The sequence below is a fragment of the Lissotriton helveticus genome, chromosome 1_2, assembly GCF_964261635.1.
Source record: "Lissotriton helveticus chromosome 1_2, aLisHel1.1, whole genome shotgun sequence".
NCBI lineage: Eukaryota > Metazoa > Chordata > Amphibia > Caudata > Salamandridae > Lissotriton > Lissotriton helveticus.
This window is the reverse complement of record NC_136058.1, coordinates 325,342,476-325,362,978: the sequence shown is the minus strand read 5'-3', so window position 1 is coordinate 325,362,978 and position 20,503 is coordinate 325,342,476. Positions and strand designations below refer to the sequence as shown.

At 41.0% G+C, this 20,503-nt stretch overlaps 8 non-coding genes across 8 annotated transcripts; all 8 read right to left on the bottom strand.

Moving 5' to 3' along the window:
* Positions 1–1,406: 1,406 nt before the first annotated feature.
* TRNAC-GCA (transfer RNA cysteine (anticodon GCA)) lies at positions 1,407–1,478 on the bottom strand. Its single transcript has one exon. It is a non-coding gene; the product is annotated as a tRNA-Cys (tRNA).
* Positions 1,479–4,400: 2,922 nt separating this feature from the next.
* TRNAC-GCA (transfer RNA cysteine (anticodon GCA)) lies at positions 4,401–4,472 on the bottom strand. The gene has a single exon. It is a non-coding gene; the product is annotated as a tRNA-Cys (tRNA).
* A 1,010-nt stretch (positions 4,473–5,482) lies between these two features.
* Positions 5,483–5,554, bottom strand: TRNAC-GCA (transfer RNA cysteine (anticodon GCA)). Its single transcript has one exon. It is a non-coding gene; the product is annotated as a tRNA-Cys (tRNA).
* A 1,010-nt stretch (positions 5,555–6,564) lies between these two features.
* TRNAC-GCA (transfer RNA cysteine (anticodon GCA)) lies at positions 6,565–6,636 on the bottom strand. Its single transcript has one exon. It is a non-coding gene; the product is annotated as a tRNA-Cys (tRNA).
* Positions 6,637–14,580: 7,944 nt separating this feature from the next.
* On the bottom strand, positions 14,581–14,652 carry TRNAC-GCA (transfer RNA cysteine (anticodon GCA)). The gene has a single exon. It is a non-coding gene; the product is annotated as a tRNA-Cys (tRNA).
* A 2,092-nt stretch (positions 14,653–16,744) lies between these two features.
* Positions 16,745–16,816, bottom strand: TRNAC-GCA (transfer RNA cysteine (anticodon GCA)). The gene has a single exon. It is a non-coding gene; the product is annotated as a tRNA-Cys (tRNA).
* Positions 16,817–17,577: 761 nt separating this feature from the next.
* TRNAC-GCA (transfer RNA cysteine (anticodon GCA)) lies at positions 17,578–17,649 on the bottom strand. The gene has a single exon. It is a non-coding gene; the product is annotated as a tRNA-Cys (tRNA).
* A 2,091-nt stretch (positions 17,650–19,740) lies between these two features.
* Positions 19,741–19,812, bottom strand: TRNAC-GCA (transfer RNA cysteine (anticodon GCA)). The gene has a single exon. It is a non-coding gene; the product is annotated as a tRNA-Cys (tRNA).
* Positions 19,813–20,503: the final 691 nt, after the last annotated feature.

The window sequence follows — 20,503 nt, the reverse complement described above, 5'->3', positions numbered from 1 at the left end:
AAGTTTTATACGCCATTTCTTCAGTGCAATACAAGAAAGCACCAAACAGTATAACAAAGTTGTCAATTGGTTTCATAGTCCATTCCCTTTGTTTAGTGCTGTGAAAGGAAGAGCCGAATTCCAAAATTGATCAATGTTTCAGAAATTTCCCAAAGGGAATACCAAGCCGAGTGTTAAAAACTGCATTTACTCACAGGCTTTGAGCAGGAAACACTGAAATGCTATTAAAGTGCAATATCCAAGGGAACACTGACTCAGTCAAAGATGATCCAAATGGAATTGATGAAAAGTCCCAATTACAAACAACAGAATCAAAATAGGTTGAGGGGACACCCGAATTTCAACCAGGGACCTCTTGATCTGCAGTCAAATGCTCTACCACTGAGCTATATCGCCAGCTTTTCAGTAAAATAAGAATGATAAAATATCAGTACAACATGAAAGAGTGTGAGGATCATACTAAGTTGTGCCAGAAAGTACAACCTTGAAACTGTGGAACAGGAGAAGTAGTCCTCAATATTATTTATTAAAGGAAAACTGGATCATTTAAAAAACAGATATTTGTTTCATTGTTATTTTATTTGAATAGGCAGTCGTACATAGGACCAATGCCTCTACATACAATGATTGTTTTGAAACATTCTTAAAGGGGAAGAGGTTTTTACGGGACACCTTATCATTTGAGGATCGGTTACCACAATCACTGAGATGGTAATGAAGTATGATTGTTTTGGGCCATATTATGGTGGAAAAACATTTCTACGTACCACTACAATTCGGTATTTGGAAGGTACACCCAAACACCCCTTTCAAATAACTTCTATTTAATACATCAGAAAAAGCCATTTTGCGTTTGCAAATGGCCTGATTCTTCAGACCAGCCTTCTTGCAACTGCAATGATAGTTCGTACATCTTGCAAGTAGGCAGAGCTTTTAAGGAGAAATTAAATAGTTCCTACTTTGCACAACAATGAAGTGCTTCAAACAAACACATACTTTGCATGCACAGAGAAGAGGTGGAATATATGTAAGACTGAAGACACAGGTGAAATGAGAAATAGATTGACTGCTTCGCTGCCAAGTTTTATACGCCATTTCTTCAGTGCAATACAAGAAAGCACCAAACAGTATAACAAAGTTGTCAATTGGTTTCATAGTCCATTCCCTTTGTTTAGTGCTGTGAAAGGAAGAGCCGAATTGCAAAATTGATCAATGACGTTTCAGAAATTTCCCAAAGGGAATACCAAGCCGAGTGTTAAAAACTGCATTTACTCACAGTCTTTGAGCAGGAAACACTGAAATGCTATTTAAGTGCAATATCCAAGGGAACACTGACTCTGTCAAAGATGATCCATATGGAATTGATGAGAAGTCCCAATTACAAACAACAGAATCAAAATAGGGTGAGGGGACACCCGGATTTGAACCAGGGACCTCTTGATTTGCAGTCAAATGCTCTACCACTGAGCTATATCCCCAGCTTTTCAGTAAAATCAGAATGACAAAATATCAGTACATCATGAAAGAATGTGAGGCTCATACTAAGTTGTGCCAGAAAGTACAACCTTGAAACTGTGGAACAGGAGAAGTAGTCCTTAATATTATTTATTAAAGGAAAACTGGATCATTTAAAAAACAGATGTATTTGTTTCATTGTTAGTTTATTTGAATAGGCAGTGGTACATAGGACCAATGCCTCTACATACAATGATTGTTTTGAAACATTCTTAAAGGGGAAGAGGTTTTTACGGGACACCTTATCATTTGAGGATTGGTTACCACAATCACTGAGATGTTGATGAAGTATGATTGTTTTGGGCCAAATTATGGTGGAAAAACATTTCTACGTACCACTACAATTCGGTATTTGGAAGGTACACCCAAACACCCCTTTCGAATAACTTCTATTTAATACATCAGACAAAGCCATTTTGCGTTTGCAAATGGCCTGATTCTTCAGACCAGCCTTCTTGCAACTGCAATGATAGTTTGTACATCTTGCAAGTAGGCAGAGCTTTTAAGGAGAAATTAAATAGTTCCTACGTTGCACAAAAATGAAGTGCTTCAAACAAACACATACTTTCCATGCACAGAGAAGAGGTGGAATATATGTAAGACGCAGGAAACACTGAAATGCTATTTAAGTGCAATATCCAAGGGAACACTGACTCTGTCAAAGATGATCCAAATGGAATTGATGAGAAGTCCCAATTACAAACAACAGAATCAAAATAGGGTGAGGGGACATCCGGATTTGAACCAGAGACCTCTTGATCTGCAGTCAAATGCTCTACCACAGAGCTATATCCCCAGCTGTTCAGTAAAATCAGAATGACAAAATATCAGTACATCATGAAAGAATGTGAGGCTCATACTAAGTTGTGCCAGAAAGTACAACCTTGAAACTGTGGAACAGGAGAAGTAGTCCTTAATATTATTTATTAAAGGACAACTGGATCATTTAAAAAACAGATATTTGTTTTATTGTTATTTTATTTGAATAGGCAGTGGTACATAGGACCAATGCCTCTACATACAATGATTGATTTGAAACATTCTTAAAGGGGAAGAGGTTTTTACGGGACACCATATCATTTGAGGATTGGTTACCACAATCACTGAGATGGTGATGAAGTATGATTGTTTTGGGCCAAATTATGGTGGAAAAACATTTCTACGTACCACTACAATTCGGTATTTGGAAGGTACACCCAAACACCCCTTTCGAATACCTTCCATTTAATACATCAGAAAAAGCCATTTGCGTTTGCAAATGGCCTGATTCTTCAGACCAGCCTTCTTGCAACTGCAATGATAGTTCGTACATCTTGCACGTAGGCAGAGCTTTTAAGGAGAAATTAAATAGTTCCTACGTTGCACAAAAATGAAGTGCTTCAAACAAACACATACTTTGCATGCACAGAGAAGAGGTGGAATATATGTAAGACTGAAGACACAGGTGAAATGAGAAATAGATTGACTGCTTCGCTGCCAAGTTTTATACGCCATTTCTTCAGTGCAATACAAGAAAGCACCAAACAGTATAACAAAGTTGTCAATTGGTTTCATAGTCCATTCCCTTTGTTTAGTGCTGTGAAAGGAAGAGCCGAATTCCAAAATTGATCAATGATGTTTCAGAAATTTCCCAAAGGGAATACCAAGCCAAGTGTTAAAAACTGCATTTACTCACAGGATTTCAGCAGGAAACACTGAAATGCTATTAAAGTGCAATATCCAAGGGAACACTGACTCTGTCAAAGATGATCCAAATGGAATTGATGAAAAGTCCCAATTACAAACAACAGAATCAAAATAGGGTGAGGGGACACCCGGATTTGAACCAGGGACCTCTTGATCTGCAGTCAAATGCTCTACCACGGAGCTATATTCCCAGCTTTACAGTAAAATCAGAATGACAAAATATCAGTGCATCATGAAAGAGTGAGAGGATCATACTAAGTTGTTCCGGGAAGTACAACCTTGAAACTGTCGAACAGGAGAAGTAGTCCTTAATATTATTTATTAAAGGAAAACTGGATCATTTAAAAAACATATTTGTTTTATTGTTATTTTATTTGAATAGGCAGTGGTACATAGGACCAATGCCTCTACATACATTGATTGATTTGAAACATTCTTAAAGGGGAAGAGGTTTTTACGGGACACCATATCATTTGAGGATTGGTTACCACAATCACTGAGATGGTGATGAAGTATGATTGTTTTGGGCCAAATTATGGTGGAAAAACATTTCTACGTACCACTACAATTCGGTATGTGGAAGGTACACCCAAACACCCCTTTCGAATACCTTGCATTTAATACATCAGAAAAAGCCATTTGCGTTTGCAAATGGCCTGATTCTTCAGACCAGCCTTCTTGCAACTGCAATGATAGTTCGTACATCTTGCACGTAGGCAGAGCTTTTAAGGAGAAATTAAATAGTTCCTACGTTGCACAAAAATGAAGTGCTTCAAACAAACACATACTTTGCATGCACAGAGAAGAGGTGGAATATATGTAAGACTGAAGACACAGGGTGAAATGAGAAATAGATTGACTGCTTCGCTGCCAAGTTTTACCCGCCATTTCTTCAGTGCAATACAAGAAAGCACCAAACAGTATAACAAAGTTGTCAATTGGTTTCATAGTCCATTCCCTTTGTTTAGTGCTGTGAAAGGAAGAGCCGAATTCCAAAATTGATCAATGATGTTTCAGAAATTTCCCAAAGGGAATACCAAGCCGAGTGTTAAAAACTGCATTTACTCACAGGATTTCAGCAGGAAACACTGAAATGCTATTAAAGTGCAATATCCAAGGGAACACTGACTCTGTCAAAGATGATCCAAATGGAATTGATGAAAAGTCCCAATTACAAACAACAGAATCAAAATAGGGTGAGGGGACACCCGGATTTGAACCAGGGACCTCTTGATCTGCAGTCAAATGCTCTACCACTAAGCTATATCCCCAGCTTTTCAGTAAAATCAGAATGACAAAATATCAGTACATCATGAAAGAGTGTGAGGATCATACTAAGTTGTGCCAGAAAGTACAACCTTGAAACTGTGGAACAGGAGAAGTATTCCTTCATAATATTTATTAAAGGAAAACTGGATCATTTAAAAACAGATTTATTTGTTTCATTGTTATTTTATTTGAATAGGCAGTGGTACATAGGACCAATGCCTCTACATACAATGATTGTTTTGAAACATTCTTAAAGGGGAAGAGGTTTTTACGGGACACCTTATCATTTGAGGATTGGTTACCACAATCACGGAGATGGTGATGAAGTATGATTGTTTTGGCCAAATTATGGTGGAAAAACATTTCTACGTACCACTACAATTCGGTATTTGGAAGGTACACCCAAACACCCCTTTCGAATACCTTCCATTTAATACATCAGAAAAAGCCATTTTGCGTTTGCAAATGGCCTGATTTTTCAGACCAGCCTTCTTGCAACTGCAATGATAGTTCGTACATCTTGCAAGTAGGCAGAGTTTTTGAGGAGAAATTAAATAGTTCCTACGTTGCACAAAAATGAAGTGCTTCAAACAAACACATACTTTGCATGCACAGAGAAGAGGTGAAATATATGTAAGACTGAAGACAGAGGTGAAATGAGAAATAGATTGACTGCTTTGCTGCCAAGTTTTATACGCCATTTCTTCAGTGCAATACAAGAAAGCACCAAACAGTATAACAAAGTTGTCAATTGGTTTCATAGTCCATTCCCTTTGTTTAGTGCTGTGAAAGGAAGAGCCGAATTGCAAAATTGATCAATGATGTTTCAGAAATTTCCCAAAGGGAATACCAAGCCGAGTGTTAAAAACTGCATTTACTCACAGGTTTTGAGCAGGAAACACTGAAATGTTATTAAAGTGCAATATCCAAGGGAACACTGACTCTGTCAAAAATGATCCAAATGGAATTGATGAAAAGTCCCAATTACAAACAACAGAATCAAAATAGGGTGAGAGGACACCCGGATTTGAACCAGGGACCTCTTGATCTGCAGTCAAATGCTCTACCACTGAGCTATATCCCCAGCTTTTCAGTAAAATCAGAATGACTAAATATCAGTACATCATGAAAGAGTGTGAGGATAATACTAAGTTGTGCCAGAAAGTACAACCTTGAAACTGTGGAACAGGAGAAGTAGTCCTCAATATTATTTATTAAAGGAAAACTGGATCATTTAAAAAACAGATATTTGTTTCATTGTTATTTTATTTGAATAGGCAGTCGTACATAGGACCAATGCCTCTACATTCAATGATTGTTTTGAAACATTCTTAAAGGGGAAGAGGTTTTTACGGGACACCTTATCATTTGAGGATCGGTTACCACAATCACTGAGATGGTAATGAAGTATGATTGTTTTGGGCCATATTATGGTGGAAAAACATTTCTACGTACCACTACAATTCGGTATTTGGAAGGTACACCCAAACACCCCTTTCAAATAACTTCTATTTAATACATCAGAAAAAGCCATTTTGCGTTTGCAAATGGCCTGATTCTTCAGACCTGCCTTCTTGCAACTGCAATGATAGTTCGTACATCTTGCAAGTAGGCAGAGCTTTTAAGGAGAAATTAAATAGTTCCTACTTTGCACAACAATGAAGTGCTTCAAACAAACACATACTTTGCATGCACAGAGAAGAGGTGGAATATATGTAAGACTGAAGACACAGGTGAAATGAGAAATAGATTGACTGCTTCGCTGCCAAGTTTTATACGCCATTTCTTCAGTGCAATACAAGAAAGCACCAAACAGTATAACAAAGTTGTCAATTGGTTTCATAGTCCATTCCCTTTGTTTAGTGCTGTGAAAGGAAGAGCCGAATTGCAAAATTGATCAATGACGTTTCAGAAATTTCCCAAAGGGAATACCAAGCATAGTGTTAAAAACTGCATTTACTCACAGGCTTTGAGCAGGAAACACTGAAATGCTATTTAAGTGCAATATCCAAGGGAACACTGACTCTGTCAAAGATGATCCAAATGGAATTGATGAGAAGTCCCAATTACAAACAACAGAATCAAAATAGGGTGAGGGGACACCCGGATTTGAACCAGGGACCTCTTGATTTGCAGTCAAATGCTCTACCACTGAGCTATATCCCCAGCTTTTCAGTAAAATCAGAATGACAAAATATCAGTACATCATGAAAGAATGTGAGGCTCATACTAAGTTGTGCCAGAAAGTACAACCTTGAAACTGTGGAACAGGAGAAGTAGGCCTTAATATTATTTATTAAAGGAAAACTGGATCATTTAAAAAACAGATGTATTTGTTTCATTGTTAGTTTATTTGAATAGGCAGTGGTACATAGGACCAATGCCTCTACATACAATGATTGTTTTGAAACATTCTTAAAGGGGAAGAGGTTTTTACGGGACACCTTATCATTTGAGGATTGGTTACCACAATCACTGAGATGTTTATGAAGTATGATTGTTTTGGGCCAAATTATGGTGGAAAAACATTTCTACGTACCACTACAATTCGGTATTTGGAAGGTACACCCAAACACCCCTTTCGAATAACTTCTATTTAATACATCAGACAAAGCCATTTTGCGTTTGCAAATGGCCTGATTCTTCAGACCAGCCTTCTTGCAACTGCAATGATAGTTCGTACATCTTGCAAGTAGGCAGAGCTTTTAAGGAGAAATTAAATGGTTCCTACGTTGCACAAAAATGAAGTGCTTCAAACAAACATATACTTTGCATGCACAGAGAAGAGGTGGAATATATGTAAGACTGAAGACACAGGTGAAATGAGAAATAGATTGACTGCTTCGCCACAAAGTTTTATACGCCATTTCTTCAGTGCAATACAAGAAAGCACCAAACAGTATAACAAAGATGTCAATTGGTTTCATAGTCCATTCCCTTTGTTTAGTGCTGTGAAAGGAAGAGCCGAATTCCAAAATTGATCAATGATGTTTCAGAAATTTCCCAAAGGGAATACCAAGCCAAGTGTTAAAAACTGCATTTACTCACAGGTTTTCAGCAGGAAACACTGAAATGCTATTAAAGTGCAATATCCAAGGGAACACTGACTCTGTCAAAGATGATCCAAATGGAATTGATGAAAAGTCCCAATTACAAACAACTGAATCAAAATAGGGTGAGGGGACACCCGGATTTGAACCAGGGACCTCTTGATCTGCAGTCAAATGCTCTACCACAGAGCTATATCCCCAGCTTTACAGTAAAATCAGAATGACAAAATATCAGTGCATCATGAAAGAGTGAGAGGATCATACTAAGTTGTTCCGGGAAGTACAACCTTGAAACTGTCGAACAGGAGAAGTAGTCCTTAATATTATTTATTAATTCCAATTCCAATTCCAAAAATTCTTTATTTCGGTCATATAGACCATAAAAGAGACAGTAAAAAACAGCACATACAGTAAAATACACATTATATTAGGAAAATTACATATTATAAAATACTCCATCCCGGCGTAAGAATAATTAGGAAGCTGGAAAGTTCAAGAGGGTTCAGCATATATTTTTTTTCCTAATCAGCCATATAGCCATAAGAAATTTGAGACGGCAAACACAATGTGACCCAGGGTACTGGTTTTCAGGATCCTATATGCCTGTGCGTACTCTCTGAACCCTAGATTTTTACAGAGTGGTGCTATCCAGCGTTTCCTGGGCCTTTGATAGGCGAGGCACACAAACAGGATGTGAAGGTCGTCTTCCAAGTGGGTTTTACAGCATGGGCAAAATTTATCGGCCGTGTTAGACCACTTGGATGTAAAAGTTTTAGTAGGCAGTGTGCCAAGCCTCCATTGTACAAAGAGTTTTCTCGCCAGGATGGGAAAAATAAAATCCATAAAAGGTTCAAAAATATATGAATTTTTGGATTCTAAAAATCGCAAAGTAAGGGTGCCACTGTGTTGCGCATTTACCAAGAGTGCAAGAGACCTGTCCTTAAAAATTTTTGACAGGGCTTTGCGCGAGATTGCTTGGCAGCCTCGCGCTGGGTCCTCCCAAAGGTCACAAAGATTCATTGTAGTCAATTCATTTTTCACAGAGGCAAGCCAAGGAATTTTTCCCCCACAATTAAGGCTCATGACGTGGGTAAGGTCCTCCCTATAATGGTGCAGTTCATTCGTGGACCAGAGCCTGTGCCAGAACTTCACTGGTTTGGACACAAGCTCCTCTGCAATAGGGGGGAGCCCCAGGTCCATTCTCAAGGGCAGAAGTGGCGTTGCACGCGGAAGAGTCAATAAGCGCCTTAAAAAACTATTTTCAACTGTAGACAGGACCTTCGCCGCTTTATGCCCCCAAAGTTCACAGCCATAAGTGGCCGCTGCCTTGGCCTGGGTCCTGTAGGTTTCAAGGGCCGGGCTCACAGGCTTAAAGGACGAAGAATTGGCCACCTTCAGAATTGCACCAGACAGTTGAGACAGTTTTACCCTTGAGCGTGCTATCTGGTGGTCCCAAGATAAGTGTTCCTGTAATGTTACCCCCAGATATATGAAGGTGGACACCCTTTCGAGACTGGCCGTCCCCAAGGTGGGATTAGGTCTTGTTTTAGTGGGTGGATTAAAAATCATGTACTTTGTCTTCCCTGTGTTTATCTCCAACCCGTGCTGAGCACAGAAAAGATCAAATCCATCCAGGATCCTCTGAATCCCCATGGGGGATTTGGAAAGAAGGAGGGTATCGTCGGCAAACATAATTGCCGGTACCCTCCTTCCTGCCAGGCAAGGGGCGTAGTTGTTGTTGACATTTTCCAGGTGGGAGATGACATGGTTGATGTACAAACAAAACAGGGTTGGTGCCAAGACACAACCCTGCCTCACCCCTCGAGAAACGGGGAACCTTGATGATAATTTGCCATCTTTCCCACACCTGACCTGCGCATAGTTGTTCTCATGCAGCCTGACTAAGATGTTAAGTAGCTGGGGGGGAACTCCCAGCTTTTCCAGCACCTCCCACAGCTTCCTGCGCGGGACTAGGTCAAAGGCTGACCTCAGGTCCACGAAGACCATGTACAGTCTTCCCCCCTCGATGATCACAGTCTTCCAGTAGAGGAGGACAAGGCGGAAGATCTGGTCCATGGTCGACGTGTTCTTCCTGAAGCCAGCCTGCAGAGGACTCAAGATGTCATTGTCCTCTACCCAGTCTAATAGATGGTTCAAAATAAGACACGCAAAGAGCTTTTGGGGGACATCTATAAGGCTAATTGGCCTATAGTTAGTTGGGTTCAGAGGGGAGCCTTTCTTATGGATTGGCATGATTTCGGCCCCTAACCAAGAGGGAGGAAACACCATACCTCCTAAAATAGCATTAAATAAAATGAGAAAGTACGGGGCCCAGATGTCGGGATGGTACCTAAACAAATCACCGGGTAGCTTGTCCAACCCCGGTGCCTTCCCCAGGGCCAGACACTCTAGTGCTGTCTTCACCTCACCTAGAGAAAATTCCAGGGACATTTCTGAGGGACAGGGGAAATCCGCCGCCAACCCATCGGGCCATAGTGTGGTTGCATGGTACAACGCTCCGAAATGGGCCTCCCAAACAGAGGGGGCAATGTTAGGCTCTACAGCAGGCGAGAGCACCCCAGTGCCGTTGTTAACCAGAGCCCAGAACTTCCTAGAGTCTCTGCACTTCAGGGCTTCAAACAGTTCCTGCCAGTGGTTCCAATCCCACTCAGCCCTAGCGCTGGCCAGTGCTGACTTGTACTCCCTCCTCAGGGTTGTAACCCTCTCCCTATCACTGCCTTCTTTGATGGCTGAAAGTAGATCGGATTTAATTTTCCTACAGGTAGGAGTGTACCAAGTCGCAATACGGGTAGCTTTCCTTCTTAAGGGCACCACCGGGTTAAAAACGTCTGCAAGGTCCCTGACCAAAGTCTGGTGGATGCCGGAAAGTCTCTCATTATAGTCGGAGAGTTTAGGTTGACTAATGAGAGCATCCACCTCCTGAAGCATGGGGAGTGCTATACCATATAACTTATTCATGGCATTTTCATCATTGACCAGCTTCCCCCATTTTACCCGTCGTCTACTTGTGGTGAGGAGTATATCCCCCTGGTCACCTCCAGCACCAGTGGTTGCCAGCCCTACAGCGGCGGTTGGGTGCTGAATTTCCAAGAGGAGAGAATTGTGATCGCTATCTGTTCTTAATGCCACTCTAAAATCTTGCACTTTAGGCCATAAAGATATATCAATAAATATATAATCCAGCCTGGACTCGTGCCCCTTTCTATTAAATGTGCACACCGATGGAGTATCGGAGGGAGTGAGCCCATTGCATGCCCTCAGTCCAAAGTTCAAAGTAAGGGAGGTAAGTTGTATTGCCAGCGGAGACCATGCTTTAGGGTGAGGCGAGGAGGAGGGGGGAACTCCCCAAAAATCATCCTCAGCTGTAAATGGTCCATCCATTAGACCCTCGAGAGGTTCAAAATGGCAATTGAAGTCGCCTCCCATCACTAATTTCAAGTCCGCTGGTAACTGACCTAGAAAAGATGAGAGTTCGACTAGGGTGGTAGATTCACTGCCCACAGCAACTGGTCGAGAGTAGACATTTACAATTGCCCAGGACCCTTTACCAGGCCAGTTGAAGCGAACACACTGGATGTCCTGGGAGAGAGTATCCACACTTTCCACCTGACACCCAATGTGACTCGCCACCCAAATTGCCAGCCCGCCCGAAGGTCTCCCCCTACCATTCCATTTTGCCGGGATTTCATAAATATCATACCCCCTCATATAATGCGGTTCCCTTGCCCACGTCTCCTGTAGGAGAAGAATGTCACTCCCATCAACCAGGGTCTCCCACTCCGGAGTACCCACCTTATTCATAATACCCGCCACATTCCATGACTGAATAACCAACCCTGAGCCTCTGGATTGCGGGGAAACTTCACTTGGTGGTGAACCTTGGAGATGTGGGGAGACTTCGCTTAGTGCGGACACAGTATCGCATGTGTGCATTACCAAAGCGCCCAACCCAGATGTGGTAGGCTGCGAGATGGATGGTACAGCACACTCCTCCTGTTGCGATATGGGAAGAGAGCTTGGGTAGAGTGGTTCCTGTACTTGCATTTGGGTACATCCCTCGGAGATCCCCCCCTCATTGGGAAAATCCTGGATCTTTGCCTCAGCTACAGGGTTGAGGGAGTCCATCCCTCTAACTGCGATCACATTGGGAGATTTTACAGAGTGTTTAAGTATAACTCCCCATTGTGGTCAATCAACATGGTCCAGGCAAGAAAATCTGTTCTGGTGAACAAAGTTACCAAGAGCGGGGATTGGGTTATGCTTGGGTCTGTACCGTGAACCATCAATTGCAAAGCCCACTCTAGTCCAGCCCTGCTCCCTCCCTGTGGGTAGGTTGGTCACATGTGGATAGAAATTTGAGAGGGGCACTAGTTCTATATTTGACTTATCCGGCCTTACCAGCCAGTTGCAGATGTAGGGGGCGACTAGTGGGCTTTTAAAGCTAATTATGACACAGTCCCCAGCCCTATTCTTGGGAGTGACTCCAATCCATGGAATCCTTCTAACCATTAGGACATCGCCTTTGATATTGGGTGGGAGGGGTCTGTTAATGTTGAGCCAACTAATTACCTTATTACGGAGTGAGTCCTGTGGCTCTCTGGTACCACCAGTGAGCTCAGGAACTCCCACCATTATTGCCGTGTAGGGCACAGCCTCCGGAGGCAGATTCACCACCCTACGCCTGGTATTAGGACTGGTAATGTGACCAGAAGGTGCATTAGTGTCATGCCTCAAACTCCTTGGTTCAGGTACTACTGGTGGCTTAGATCTTCTTGGTGCGGGGATAGGGGGCCTGCGGGTTTGTGAAGGAGGGAGTGGGGGGGCATGATTAACTACAGTGCTATTTAGTACCCCCGTCTGGGCCTGTGTGGATGTTTCAACAGTAGAATGACCATTCCCCACGGGTTCTCGAGGAACCAGCTGTGCGCTTGCATCCAACCCCCCACCAGAAGTGTTTCGCATATGCGCACTTTCTATAACTGTGAGTCTAGCGACTATGGAGTCTAATTTTACAGATAGCGGTTCCAACAAGTTCTTGAAAATGACCGTAAGTGAACTAATTAGAGCATCTGCAGGGTTGGGTAGGGGCCCTCCAAATATGAATGGCCCTAAGCACCCTGGTTCAGCTGCGACAAAAGGTGAATCTAATTGGTCAGACTCAAAGCCCAAACCAGTACTATCAAAAGATGCCGACATGTCCGTGCTGGCATCCAGTGTTAGAGTAGTCGTATCCACTTTAGCCCTGTTTGATCCTGTAATCTCTCTTGACCTTTTTCTTTTCGGTGCATGGGACCTTGCACGACCCACAGAGTCTGTTGCCAATAGGGCCGGGCCCTCCTCCAATAACTCAATTGATTCCACACAGTTCACATACGGAGTGGTTTCCACTACCCCGGAAGGACACAAGGGCTGACTGTCCCTTGATTGAGTTGTCGGGGTCCTAAGTTGTTGGAGCACTGACTCGATAGTCTCATCAATGCTATCCAGGAGTGATAGGTGAGTATTATGGAGAGTTATTGGAGTAGTGGCATCATTTGACGGAGAAACCAAAATTTCCTGAGACAAATTTTCAGTATTCGCCTCAAGCAGTGTCTCTGTCACTGTGGAATTTTTCCTGGCTGCAGCGCTAGCTTTGGGGAAGACATTTTCTAGAGTGTTAGCATTCTGTTGGGCAGACTTACTCCGGGATCCTCTGGAAGCCATGGAGGTGATTCGACACGAAGAGCAAACTTGGGAAAGCAAAGGCAGATATCACAAGAGGCCAGGAGTCAGAGGAATGGCCCGGTCCGGTCTCTTCCGGCCTCTAACGGCCTAAAACGGCCCGCTCTTTGCCCGGTCTTCGTCCCGCGCTGCGGGAGAACACACACTGTTTATAGTAATTTGAAAGGGCGGGGGGGCGGAGCTAGAGGGAGAGCGGACCGGAAGGTGGACTCGGTCTCGCAGGGACACCTGGATCAGGTAGTCCCTGCACGCTCGCAGCCCTCAAGCCTTTCAGTTCCCAAAGTTTGCCCTGAAGTGCCCCTACAGGAAGCAGGCAGAGTCAGCAGCAGGACCCTCGGTGAAGCTGCGCCCGCGGAGCGGGTGCGGCGAGCTGCAAACGCTGGAGTCAGAAAGTGAGCGCGGGTCCAGAAATGCGCTGGCAGCAAACAGGCAAAGTATTTATTAAAGGAAAACTGGATCATTTAAAAAACATATTTGTTTTATTGTTATTTTATTTGAATAGGCAGTGGTACATAGGACCAATGCCTCTACATACATTGATTGATTTGAAACATTCTTAAAGGGGAAGAGGTTTTTACGGGACACCATATCATTTGAGGATTGGTTACCACAATCACTGAGATGGTGATGAAGTATGATTGTTTTGGGCCAAATTATGGTGGAAAAACATTTCTACGTACCACTACAATTCGGTATGTGGAAGGTACACCCAAACACCCCTTTCGAATACCTTGCATTTAATACATCAGAAAAAGCCATTTGCGTTTGCAAATGGCCTGATTCTTCAGACCAGCCTTCTAGCAACTGCAATGATAGTTCGTACATCTTGCACGTAGGCAGAGCTTTTAAGGAGAAATTAAATAGTTCCTACGTTGCACAAAAATGAAGTGCTTCAAACAAACACATACTTTGCATGCACAGAGAAGAGGTGGAATATATGTAAGACTGAAGACACAGGTGAAATGAGAAATAGATTGACTGCTTCGCTGCCAAGTTTTATACGCCATTTCTTCAGTGCAATACAAGAAAGCACCAAACAGTATAACAAAGTTGTCAATTGGTTTCATAGTCCATTCCCTTTGTTTAGTGCTGTGAAAGGAAGAGCCGAATTCCAAAATTGATCAATGATGTTTCAGAAATTACCCAAAGGGAATACCAAGCCGAGTGTTAAAAACTGCATTTACTCACAGGATTTCAGCAGGAAACACTGAAATGCTATTAAAGTGCAATATCCAAGGGAACACTGACTCTGTCAAAGATGATCCATATGGAATTGATGAAAAGTCCCAATTACAAACAACAGAATCAAAATAGGGTGAGGGGACACCCGGATTTGAACCAGGGACCTCTTGATCTGCAGTCAAATGCTCTACCACTAAGCTATATCCCCAGCTTTTCAGTAAAATCAGAATGACAAAATATCAGTACATCATGAAAGAGTGTGAGGATCATACTAAGTTGTGCCAGAAATTACAACCTTGAAACTGTGGAACAGGAGAAGTAGTCCTTAATAGTATTTATTTAAGGAAAACTGGATCATTTAAAAAACAGATATTTGTTTCATTGTTATTTTATTTGAATAGGCAGTCTTACATAGGACCAATGCCTCTACATACAATGATTATTTTGAAACATTCTTAAAGGGGAAGAGGTTTTTACGGGAAACCTTATCATTTGAGGATTGGTTACCACAATCACTGAGATGGTGATGAAGTATGATTGTTTTGGGCCAAATTATGGTGGAAAAACATTTCTACGTACCACTACAATTCGGTATTTGGAAGGTACACCCAAACACCCCTTTCGAATACCTTCCATTTAATACATCAGAAAAAGCCATTTTGCGTTTGCAAATGGCCTGATTCTTCAGACCAGCCTTCTTGCAACTGCAATGATAGTTTGTACATCTTGCACGTAGGCAGAGCTTTTAAGGAGAAATTAAATGGTTCCTACGTTGCACAAAAATGAAGTGCTTCAAACAAACATATACTTTGCATGCACAGAGAAGAGTTGGAATATATGTAAGACTGAAGACACAGGTGAAATGAGAAATAGATTGACTGCTTCGCCACAAAGTTTTATACGCCATTTCTTCAGTGCAATACAAGAAAGCACCAAACAGTATAACAAAGATGTCAATTGGTTTCATAGTCCATTCCCTTTGTTTAGTGCTGTGAAAGGAAGAGCCGAATTCCAAAATTGATCAATGATGTTTCAGAAATTTCCCAAAGGGAATACCAAGCTGAGTGTTAAAAACTGCATTTACTCGCAGGTTTTGAGAAGCAAACACTGTAATGCCATTAAAGTGCAATATCCAAGGGAACACTGACTCTGTCAAAGATGATCCAAATGGAATTGATGGAAAGTCTCAATTACAAACAACAAAATCAAAATAGGGTGAGGGGACAGCAGGATTTGAACCAGGGACTTCTTGATCTGCAGTCAAATGCTCTACCACTGAGCTATATCCCCAGCTTTTCAGTTAAATCAGAATGACTAAATATCAGTACATCATGAAAGAGTGTGAGGATAATACTAAGTTGTGCCAGAAAGTACAACCTTGAAACTGTGGAACAGGAGAAGTAGTCCTCAATATTATTTATTAAAGGAAAACTGGATCATTTAAAAAACAGATATTTGTTTCATTGTTATTTTATTTGAATAGGCAGTCGTACATAGGACCAATGCCTCTACATACAATGATTGTTTTGAAACATTCTTAAAGGGGAAGAGGTTTTTACAGGACACCTTATCATTTGAGGATCGGTTACCACAATCACTGAGATGGTAATGAAGTATGATTGTTTTGGGCCAAATTATGGTGGAAAAACATTTCTACGTACCACTACAATTCGGTATTTGGAAGGTACACCCAAACACCCCTTTCGAATAACTTCTATTTAATACATCAGAAAAAGCCATTTTGCATTTGCAAATGGCCTAATTCTTCAGACCAGCCTTCTTGCAACTGCAATGATAGTTCGTACATCTTGCAAGTAGGCAGAGCTTTTAAGGAGAAATTTAATAGTTCCTACTTTGCACAACAATGAAGTGTTTCAAACAAACACATACTTTGCATGCACAGAGAAGAGGTGGAATATATGTAAGACTGAAGACACAGGTGAAATGAGAAATAGATTGACTGCTTCGCTGCCAAGTTTTATACGCCATTTCTTCAGTGCAATACAAGAAAGCACCAAACAGTATAACAAAGTTGTCAATTGGTTTCATAGTCCATTCCCTTTGTTTAGTGCTGTGAAAGGAAGAGCCGAATTGCAAAATTGATCAATGACGTTTCAGAAATTTCCCAAAGGGAATACCAAGCCGAGTGTTAAAAACTGCATTTACTCACAGGCTTTGAGCAGGAAACACTGAAATGCTGTTTAAGTGCAATATCCAAGGGAACACTGACTCTGTCAAAGATGATCCAAATGGAATTGATGAGAAGTCCCAATTACAAACAACAGAATCAAAATAGGGTGAGGGGACACCCGGATTTGAACCAGGGACCTCTTGATTTGCAGTCAAATGCTCTACCACTGAGCTATATCCCCAGCTTTTCAGTAAAATCAGAATGACAAAATATCAGTACATCATGAAAGAATGTGAGGCTCATACTAAGTTGTGCCAGAAAGTACAACCTTGAAACTGTGGAACAGGAGAAGTAGTCCTTAATATTATTTATTAAAGGAAAACTGGATCATTTAAAAAACAGATGTATTTGTTTCATTGTTAGTTTATTTGAATAGGCAGTGGTACATAGGACCAATGCCTCTACATACAATGATTGTTTTGAAACATTCTTAAAGGGGAAGAGGTTTTTACGGGACACCTTATCATTTGAGGATTGGTTACCACAATCACTGAGATGGTGATGAAGTATGATTGTTTTGGGCCAAATTATGGTGGAGAAACATTTCTACGTACCACTACAATTCGGTATTTGGAAGGTACACCCAAACACCCCTTTCGAATAACTTCGATTTAATACATCAGACAAAGCCATTTTGCGTTTGCAAATGGCCTGATTCTTCAGACCAGCCTTCTTGCAACTGCAATGATAGTTCGTACATCTTGCAAGTAGGCAGAGCTTTTAAGGAGAAATTAAATAGTTCCTACGTTGCACAAAAATGAAGTGCTTCAAACAAACACATACTTTGCATGCACAGAGAAGAGGTGGAATATATGTAAGACGCAGGAAACACTGAAATGCTATTTAAGTGCAATATCCAAGGGAACACTGACTCTGTCAAAGATGATCCAAATGGAATTGATGAGAAGTCCCAATTACAAACAACAGAATCAAAATAGGGTGAGGGGACACCCGGATTTGAACCAGGGACCTCTTGATCTGCAGTCAAATGCTCTACCACTGAGCTATATCCCCAGCTTTTCAGTAAAGTCAGAATGACAAAATATCAGTACATCATGAAAGAATGTGAGGCTCATACTTAGTTGTGCCAAAAAGTACAACCTTGAAACTGTGGAACAGGAGAAGTAGTCCTTAATATTATTTATTAAAGGAAAACTGGATCATTTAAAAAACAGATATTTGTTTTATTGTTATTTTATTTGAATAGGCAGTGGTACATAGGACCAATGCCTCTACATACAATGATTGATTTGAAACATTCTTAAAGGGGAAGAGGTTTTTACGGGACACCATATCATTTGAGGATTGGTTACCACAATCACTGAGATGGTGATGAAGTATGATTGTTTTGGGCCAAATTATGGTGGAAAAACATTTCTACGTACCACTACAATTCGGTATTTGGAAGGTACACCCAAACACCCCTTTCGAATACCTTCCATTTAATACATCAGAAAAAGCCATTTGCGTTTGCAAATGGCCTGATTCTTCAGACCAGCCTTCTTGCAACTGCAATGATAGTTCGTACATCTTGCACGTAGGCAGAGCTTTTAAGGAGAAATTAAATACTTCCTACGTTGCACAAAAATGAAGTGCTTCAAACAAACACATACTTTGCATGCACAGAGAAGAGGTGGAATATATGTAAGACTGAAGACACAGGTGAAATGAGAAATAGATTGACTGCTTCGCTGTCAAGTTTTATACGCCATTTCTTCAGTGCAATACAAGAAAGCACCAAACAGTATAACAAAGTTGTCAATTGGTTTCATAGTCCATTCCCTTTGTTTAGTGCTGTGAAAGGAAGAGCCGAATTCCAAAATTGATCAATGATGTTTCAGAAATTTCCCAAAGGGAATACCAAGCCAAGTGTTAAAAACTGCATTTACTCACAGGATTTCAGCAGGAAACACTGAAATGCTATTAAAGTGCAATATCCAAGGGAACACTGACTCTGTCAAAGATGATCCAAATGGAATTGATGAAAAGTCCCAATTACAAACAACAGAATCAAAATAGGGTGAGGGGACACCCGGATTTGAACCAGGGACCTCTTGATCTGCAGTCAAATGCTCTACCACTGAGCTGTATCCCCAGCTTTACAGTAAAATCAGAATTACAAAATATCAGTACATCATGAAAGAGTGAGTGGATCATACTAAGTTGTTCCGGAAAGTACAACCTTGAAACTGTGGAACAGGAGAAATAGTCCTTAATATTATTTATTAAAGGAAAACTGGATCATTTAAAAAACAGATATTTGTTTCATTGTTATTTTATTTGAATAGGCAGTGGAACATAGGACCAATGCCTCTACATACAATGATTGTTTTGAAACATTCTTAAAGGGGAAGAGGTTTTTACAGGACACCTTATCATTTGAGGATTGGTTACCACAATCACTGAGATGGTGATGGAGTATGATTGTTTTGGGCCAAATTATGGTGAAAAAACATTTCTACGTACTACTACAATTCGGTATTTGGAAGGTACACCCAAACACCCCTTTCGAATACCTTCCATTTAATACATCAGAAAAAGCCATTTTGTGTTTGCAAATGGCCTGATTCTTCAGACCAGCCTTCTTGCAACTGCAATGATAGTTCGTACATCTTGCACGTAGGCAGAGCTTTTAAGGAGAAATTAAATAGTTCCTACGTTGCACAAAAATGAAGTGCTTCAAACAAACACATACTTTGCATGCACAGAGAAGAGGTGGAATATATGTAAGACTGAAGACACAGGTGAAATGAGAAATAGATTGACTGCTTCGCTGCCAAGTTTTATACGCCATTTCTTCAGTGCAATACAAGAAAGCACCAAACAGTATAACAAAGTTGTCAATTGGTTTCATAGTCCATTCCCTTTGTTTAGTGCTGTGAAAGGAAGAGCCTAATTCCAAAATTGATCAATGATGTTTCAGAAATTTCCCAAAGGGAATACCAAGCCGAGTGTTAAAAACTGCATTTACTCACAGGCTTTGAGCAGGAAACACTGAAATGCTATTAAAGTGCAATATCCAAGGGAACACTGACTCTGTCAAAGATGATCCAAATGGAATTGATGAAAAGTCCAAATTACAAACAACAGAATCAAAATAGGGTAAGGGGACAACCGGATTTGAACCAGGGACCTCTTGATCTGCAGTCAAATGCTCTACCACTGAGCTATATCCCCAGATTTTCAGTAAAATCAGAATGACAAAATATCAGTACATATTGAAAGAGTGTGAGGATCATACTAAGTTGTGCCAGAAAGTACAACCTTGAAACTGTGGAACAGGAGAAGTAGTCCTTAACATTATTTATTAAAGGAAAACTGGATCATTTAAAAAACAGATTTATTTGTTTCATTGTTATTTTATTTGAATAGGCAGTGGTACATAGGACCAATGCCTCTACATACAATGATTGTTTTGAAACATTCATAAAGGGGAAGAGGTTTTTACGGGACACCTTATCATTTGAGGATTGGTTACCACAATCACGGAGATGGTGATGGAGTATGATTGTTTTGGGCCAAATTATGGTGGAAAAACATTTCTACGTACCACTAAAATTCGGTATTTTGAAGGTACACCCAAACACCCCTTTCAAATACCTTCCATTTAATACATCAGAAAAAGCCATTTTGCGTTTACAAATGGCCTGATTCTTCAGACCAGCCTTCTTGCAACTGCAATGATAGTTCGTACATCTTGCACGTAGGCAGAGCTTTTAAGGAGAAATTAAATAGGTCCTACGTTGCACAAAAATGAAGTGCTTCAAACAAACACATACTTTGCATGCACAGAGAAGAGGTGGAATATATGTAAGACTGAAGACACAGGTGAAATGAGAAATAGATTGACTGCTTCGCTGCCAAGTTT